The sequence below is a fragment of the Fukomys damarensis genome, unplaced genomic scaffold (assembly GCF_012274545.1).
Source record: "Fukomys damarensis isolate Sample0158 unplaced genomic scaffold, DMR_v1.0_HiC HiC_scaffold_11, whole genome shotgun sequence".
NCBI classification, from domain to species: domain Eukaryota; kingdom Metazoa; phylum Chordata; class Mammalia; order Rodentia; family Bathyergidae; genus Fukomys; species Fukomys damarensis.
The window spans coordinates 6,987,104-6,995,357 of NW_022900923.1; positions in this window are offsets into that span (position 1 = coordinate 6,987,104).

Below are 8,254 nucleotides of genomic sequence, written 5' to 3' on the forward strand. Positions count from 1 at the left end.
TGTGAAGGACTGTACTAGGCTTTTGAATGATTTTTTTTAATGAAGGCATTATTTTTTTTTTAAATGGTGGTGCACATCTATAATCCCAGCACTCGGGAGGCTGAGGCAGGAGGATCTGTGAGTTCAAGGCCAGCCTGGGCTACATAGTAAGCCCTGTCTCATAAAAACTTAAAAACAAGGTATCTGGGGGAACAGGCCCTGCCTACCGGGGTGGTACATGAGAATATCAGGTAAAATCACCAGCATCAGCACCCAGTGGCCTGGATGGCCCCAGATGAAGCCCAGGATGCTGCTTCTGGGATGAGGCTTCTCATGGACACGGGAGTCAGGGCAACAGCACCCACACAGGAGTCTGCCCTGCTCTAACTAAATCCATAGGCGCACAAGGCCTGGAGCGGCAGGAAGGCCACTGGATGTGAAGAGTGAGCTCTGCAGGGTGAACATCGAACAGCAGAGAGAAGGCCAAGGGACCGTGGGCTGGGAGCGAGGGCGAGGCTGCCTAGGAGGTGGGATTGAGCTGGTCTTGCGCTTGGGCAGGTGGGGGCCTTGGTGCGGAGGAGGAGTGAGAGGGTGCGGAGGAGGAGGCTGGTGTCCTGGCGTCCGGACAGCGGGAGGAGGCCCCGCAGCCGCGCAGGTCCGGACTCTGGGCGGTGGGAAGGGCTGCAGCAGAGGGGCAAGCACAGCTCTGCAGAGGCCTCCCGGCCCGGCTTCCCGATCAGCGTGGCCGTATTTGCAGGCCACTGACGGGGCAGAAATGAGACCGTCCGTTTCACAGATCTGTGTGTGTGCGCGACAGCTGAGGGCCGGGCCCGGCGCTGTGTGCGTGTGGCAGGGAAAGGCAGACGACAGGAGGCAGTGTGGCAAGGAGTCGTGGGTGGGGCGCTGTGCAGCGGAGACGTGGGCAAAACAGCCTGCAAGGGCCGGGACACACCCGGGGCACAAGTGCGGGGGCGGTGGCGGGGCAAGGTGCACGCAGGTGTGTGGATGCGGTGTTCGCACGAACGTGTCCAGGTGTGTGCAGCCACGGGCAACAGGCTGTTTCTAAGTCCTTACCTTTCTTGTTAACCTGAATGTTCTTATGCTGAAAAGAGAAAAGCCCCGAATTTTTTTAAATGGTTAACTTGGAAGCGTTTGCCTGTGTGCACAGGTAGGCGACGTGGCTTCACTTTCCAAAGCTACCGGGGTCCTCACAGCAGGGATTCGCGGTTTCACTAGCGCAGTGTCTGCTACCTTCTCGCACTGTGTTCGGGGAAGGCCGGAGCCAGGAGGCTGTGGCCACACAACCTTAACAGAGTGCAACGCTGCTCGTGATAAACCTGGCTCGGTTTTTAACAGAGCATGAACCCAACCCCCCGATCTTACTGCCTTCTACTCGGTTTCTGCCTAAACCTCAAAATCCAAGGCACCAGGGAATAATACTGATGAATAAAATCCACATGAATATAACAATATTGGGGGCCAGGGATTTAGCTCAGTGGTTCAGCCACCTGCCTCGAAAGCGCAAGGTCCTGAGTCCAATCCCTGGTACCAAAAAAAAAAAAACAAGAATCCCTGCCCTCAGGAGTCCACCAAGGTTGATAGTTAAGCAGCTCGCAGTGCTGAGGTGTTAAAGCCCTGAGTGGTCACCGCTCCACGTCCTGCAGATTTGTAGAACTGTGGCCAAAGTTTTAGGACAAAAGCCCCAGGCTCTGGGAGTCCCAACAGGTCAGGCTCCAGCACCACCCCAAAATGCCTGTCAAGGAGACAAACCAAGGGCAAAGGGCTGGGCAGCTGTCCTTAGCACAGCCGCGTGGCGACCGACACATAAAGCAGTCTTTGGGGCTCACAGGAGCCCTACGGTTTTACGGAAAAGGGCCACAGAGGCAAGGGTGGGGGTCGGCACAGCTGGCAGGGTGGGTGATCCTGGTCCTGCGGCAGCTGGCTGGCGCCATCTCTGAACCGTTCTGCCAGGTGGCGTGCGATCAGTCCACTGGGATGGAGTGGACAATCCAGCCCTGATGGAAGAGTGGCCTCCCCGGGGGGTGAGCAGGTCTGCCAGGCTGCGGTCTTCCTGCGATTTGAGGACAAGGACTAAGGCTTCTAAACGTGACTCTCGGGGCTGGAACAGCACAGGTAAAACCTGCCAGGTGCTGGCCCGATGCATCTTGTCACAGCCCTGAAGGGGGCTGAGACAGTTTAGAGAAACCGAGGGCGATAAACCTGGAGTTTCCAGTGTTTAGACAAAGACTCTCCTCACCCGAGTGGCAGACCTCTGTGCACAGTCTGACCCAGAGGTTTAAGGGACGAAGAAGGCACAAAGACAATACATAAAGGCAGACATGCCGGGCTTTACCCCACTTTGATTACCCAATGGGCATCTGCAGGACCTGTTAGAGAATCTGCAAATGGCAAAGGTGACAGGCAGGCGTAGACATCTGCCGGCCTGAGGGGTGGGGAGGGTGCCCCAAAATAACACGTGCTGCCAGTTAAAGAAGAAACAGAGACTTTGGTGCACAGCATATGTCATCTTTGTTAAGTCGCAGACCCAAAGCGACCCACAGGGCACCGTCCTGTCACCTGGCCGTCTAACTCCAGGATAAGGCACAGCGCATTCCACAGCCCAGCGATGCAGGAAAGGAAAGGTTCTCTGAAGACCTCCGGCCCCAGGCTGGGCCCTGGTGTGAACGGAGAACTTAGCTTTCCTGAATTTCTTTCCTAAGCTCCTTACATGATCAAGGCCCTTGAGGAAACACTGACCCTCTAAAAAGGACAGGAAGACATTCTGCAATTCCCAAGTAACTTTTAAGTACAATGTTAATAAATAACACAATTCCTATTCCTTCCTGAGCCCCAGCAATAGCTCTTGAGTACATGAAAAGGTATCCAAACTCTGGTAACTTTGTATCTTCTTTATAACAAAGTCTACGCATACTTCTGTACTTCTGCCCCCCCCTTCCCTTCCTCCCTTGCTTTTTTCCAGTATCAGGAATCGAACTCAGGACCTTGCGCTTGCCAGGCAGGTGTGGTGCCACTGATCTATACCCCAGAACCTGCCACCTATGTATTTTGACTGGATGCTTTCAGTGAGGGCACACGGAATGCAGGACCAAGAAGAAAGGTGCCTGCACCGTCCCTGTGCCAAGACCTGGCTTCCCAGTGACAAATCTCCAAGTCTTGAAGTCTTTCCTTGTACAGGAAGACTGAAGAGAAAAATTCCTTCCTGTAGAACGTTTTGTTCCATCACACATTTTAGCCTACTCTTGCCAAAGATCAAATTAGAAAATCTTTGTAATTCTTATTTGGTGTGGATAAAAACTGCATCTTGCGGGACGGCCACATTTTAGCCCGTCCCTCCCCCAGGATGGGCTCTCCACTGACAGTCAGGGTTGGGATTCGCTTCCTTTGGTCTCCTCTCTTCCCTGGCAGCTCCAATTTTTCCCAGAGGCTGACGCACCCCATGTATGACTGGAACTGGCTGGTGGGGGACAGTCTGAGTTCCGAAAGTGAGCATTCATTTTGGAATCAGGGGACTATGAACTTGCCAAAAATAAGCGCTTATGAATTGTCAGCTCCACTCTTTCTTTAGTAAGAGCTGACCCAACCTATTTTAATACCACACATACACTATTTCTCCTTAGTCATCTGAGAGCCACAGGATTCTATGTTAATAAATTGGCGAAAGGAATTCCACGCTATTTTAAAATCTGATCGAAGGTTCTAACACAGCTGGATTCCCAGCAAATGTATGCCCTAAAAAGATAAACTGTTGCCTCCACCTTCAAGACTTTCTAAAAATATTATTTTCCTGCTAAACTGCATATTCCCATCCTCCAGAGCAGTCTTGAGAGATCTGATTTCCTTCTGTTCTATTGTGTCGGTGTGAACGCCTTTGCAATTGAAAAGGAGGCCGCCGAGGGTGGCAGAACCGAGTCAGCAGAAGTTGCACAGAGTGAGGTGGCCGCTTTGTGACTGGTGAGCCTGCTAATGAGGCCAAGGTCCTGGGTTCAAGCCTGAAAAGGCAGCTACTTCAGTCAATCCCCTGCCGGAGAACTGCACCCCTAAACTACTGCAGATCTCCTAGAAATCCAAAGATGTGAGGCTTGGGATGTGGGTGGGAAAGGCTCAAGGGCTGGGAACGCAAGTTCCAGGGAGGGAAAGGAGGCCTTGGTGCCTCCGGCTCCTGCTAGCCCCAGAGCGGGCCACGGCCAGGCCAGACTGGCAGAGGAGGGCTGGAGGGCCGGGAAGGGAAGCTCAATCGGGCAAAAGGAGGCCTTGGTGCCTCCGGCTCCTGCTAGCCCCAGAGCAGGCCACGGCCAGGCCAGACTGGCAGAGGAGGGCTGGAGGGCCGGGAAGGGAAGCTCAATCGGGCGCTGTTCTTGTCCCTCCAGCTCCTGGTGATGATCCACTAGGGCACACTCACAGGCATGCAGCCAAGCCCCGCAGAGGCACAGGAAGGGGCTGGGAGCTGGGGGGGTGCTGAGACAGGGTCTCGCTATGTCCAGGCTGGCCTCAGACTCACAGCCACCCTCCTGACTCAGCCTCCTGAGTGCTAGGATTACAGGAGTGCAGCACCACGCCCAGCAGGAAACTGGAGTTTTCAGAAATTACACCAGCTTTGTATATGATCAGATCCGGCACCCTAAAACTAGGAAGTCCTGAGGTGTAAGAAATGAAATACATAAAGAGGGACTAGGAAAAACTGGAATTTTGGAATCGTGCTTTTGGGGAAAACTCTAGCTTCAAGGCAGAAATGTTACTAAAGCCTTTTTCCCTTCCAGGACCCAAGCGCAGGGTCTTAGAAGGATGTGGGTTAAGGGGCCTCCCAGGACCGGACACATGACCGTAATCTCTATCCAAGCTTGGGTGCAGGGGAACAGTGAGTTTTACGTGCAGCAGAAGGATCCTCCCATCAGTGCCTGCCTCCTTGCGGGTGAGGAGCAAGCGTGGTTCTTTTATCTTCTTCACTAAAAAACAAGAGGGAGATGAACCTAAATCCAAGGAGGAAGTGTAAAGTCCACAGTAAAGCAGAAACTGCCTTTCTTAGCCTCTCCCAGGCTCCAGTTCACAACAGATCACGGTGCTCCTGACTCCTCAGCTGTGTTCCGAAGGCTGCTACGGACCCCTGAGCCCTTCAGTAAAACTGGCACCTGGGAACCCGAGCCAGAGCCAGCCCGAGGCACAGACTGAAGACAGCTGAATTAATTCTTCTTTAACTTTTTGAAGCAATGCTATTAGTTTGTTGGATTACCTGCTAGGGGAGGAGGGAAGCAAAAGAAAAGAGGCCATAAAAACCCGCACTCACGCTCAGGGCGTGTCGACACACACCTGTAATTCCCAGCACTCTGGAGGCTGAGGCAGGAGGGTCGCCATGAGTTTTAGGCCTGCCTGGGGGACAGAATGAGTTCAAGGCCAGCCTGGACTGCACAGCAAGACCCTGTCTCAGAAAAGCAAAGCAAAGTATAATAAAACTGCATTCGCTCAAGAAAATGAGAAACAGATGAAGATCCCCAGGTCTGGTGAACAGAAAAGCACTCAGCAGCTTCAGGCCAGAAGGGGGCACAGGGAGAAAGCCTCCGAGCAGGAAGATCTGGCTGGGTCACTGCAGGTCACAGCCCAACGGCGCTCAGTAAATACGTGACCACGAAGAGACACAAGCAAGAGGGCGGCGGCTTAGCCTTCACACTGTCCTTTCCTCCCCTGTGGAACGGGACAAGGCCTGTCTGCAGAGGCCTTCCTTGGCAGAATCAAAATAAGAGCGAATCTGAAAGCGTTTTTAGGAGCTGAAAGAGCCACATAATTGAAAGGGATGTCACTTTCTCGGGACTTCGGACTTTCCTGCCTGGGGATTCCGTAGCTGCTTTCTGGAGGGAAAGGTGTTCACTGGGGTTTTAACTCTCCAGGGTTTGCCTCCCACTTCAGGGTTTCCTGCTGCTGTTCCCAACCCTTTCATTGGCAATCGTGTCCCAATGTGACGCTTGGTCACGGAGCCCCATAAACGGGAAGAGGAACTGTACTCCCCACAAATGAAAGCCGTGACTCCCCGTCCACCTCAAGTCTCAAAGGGCAGCTCTCCGGTATAGTTCGGAGAACCACACGGGAGGTAAAAAAGGAATGAGAAATTAATGTCCTATGTGGGAAACCTGAATCAGGCACGGTGCCACATACATAATTGCCGCACTCAGGAGGCTGAGGCAGGAGGATCGCCGAGAGTTCGGGGTCAGCCTGGAATACACAGCAAAGCCATGTTTCAAAAAGCCAAAAGAAAAAAGAAAATTGTGTTTTCTTCCATTTCTGTTTTAAAAATATTTGCTCCATCCCATGTTGAGTTCTCTGAAGTTGGAAAGGTCTTTACCTGCGTATGTCTGTTTCAGCGGTTCCGTTTGGTGGAGAAAAAACACCGAAAACAGATCCAGGACTCCCACTATTATTCCAGGGACCCAAAGAGGAGAGCAGCTAGGTTGGCTCTGGCCAGGGGGCCTGTCACTGGTGACTCCTTCCCCAAACCCCTACTCCAAGCGTACCCCTAGAACTTCGTCCCAGAAGCCACAGATTTAATCCCAGGAAACATAAAGACAGATGACTTTTGTACTCTTTAATGTAATTCTTTAGAGGAAATGTGTTGCGTATGGTTTTGGTTGGTTGTTTTTGTGTGTGTGTGTGGTGCTGAGGACTGAATCCAAGGCCTTTGCAGTGAGCTTACATCCCCAGCTCTCTCCTTCCCCCCAACCCCATTTGTTTTGAAAACAAGATCTCAACAGGTTGCAAAGTTTCCCAGGCTGCACTTGAATGCGCAATCCTCCTGCCTCAGCCTCCAAGATCACAGGCTGTACCACCACAGCTAGCAGTGTTGTGTGTTTTACTCTTACGGCACATTTTATTAAAATGATCTAAAAGGGAGGGGAACTGCCGATTAGCCCGCATGTCCAATTTTTCATTTAGAACAATGAAAATATGATAAAGTTTGAGGTCATTTCTCCCCTGCGATCCTGAGAATGTTTTCTGAATAACTGGGGTCACAGCAGCTCAGCAGACAATGTCTTTTTTTCCAAAGCACAGCTTCAGCACCCAGGACCAGGGCTACTTCAGAGAAGTTTAAGAAAAGGGGGGCTAAAGCAGGAGGATTGCCATGAGGTCAAGGCTGGCCTGGGCCACACAGTGAGACCTTGTCTCAAAACAACAAAACCAAAAATGTCACGGCCCTTAATACTGATTAAGATCAACTAAAATGTATTTAGCCAGCTTGGTACGATAGGAGAGACAAGATGAACGCTGCTAAACAATAAATTAGGGAAACTACTTTAAACTGCTGATACAGGACATCTTAATTACAGTGTTTTGCTCACACAAAACATTTCAGTTTTTAAAATAACCACTCTAGGGCCGGGGCTTTAGTTCAGTGGTTCTGCAGCCTGCCTTATTAACGCAAGGACCGGAGTTCAATCCCCAGTACCAAAAAAAAAAAACCAAAACAGTGAGTGAACCAGACATGCTAAGAATTCACTGAGACCGGCTTCTCCCAGCTCAGACCGGCTTCTCCCAGCTCTGTTCCAGTGCAGGTCCCCTGGGCCTGAGACATCCCAGCTTAGAGCCAGCACGCAAAGCAAAGCTGCGTTCCTGTGTGTGTCAGGACCCCCAAGAAGACAGATCCAGCGAGGAGCCACACAGGGGCAGAAGGAATATTCACACCACACCCAGGCCGTGTCAGGGATTCCCCCTTCCTAGGCAGAAGACACCATGTTCAAACCCACCTCCAACTCTGGGATGCATCTACGTGTCTCCCAGAAAGTTCATCCACGGCCAAAGCGTACATGTGCTCAGACCTGTGTATGTGTAAATACGTGCCCAAGAAGGACATCTCACCGGGGGGGACTGCTCCAGTTTAAAGACACTTGTGTCTTCTTTTAATTAACGCATATATCAATTTATTTATTTTTGAGACAGGGCCCGGCTATGTAGTTTAGGCTGGCCTTGGACTCACTGTGTAATGAATGCTGGCCTCAGATTTGCGGCAATCCTCCTGCCTCGGCCTCTGGAATGCTGGGTTTGCAAGCATGCACCACCATGCGGGGCTGACACCTGTAGTTTTAGAAGCTCCCTTCTAGCAGCTGAAGAAAGACACACATTTCTGAACCATCATCGGTCCCATGGAGAAAAGACAATACAAATCTACACCTCCCCAAAACAAAAAAACAAACAAACGAAAAACAAATCCACACCTCCCAGAAAGGAGTCTTTTCAATAAGAACGAGTCTGGCAATAAGAATCTTCTTCTATA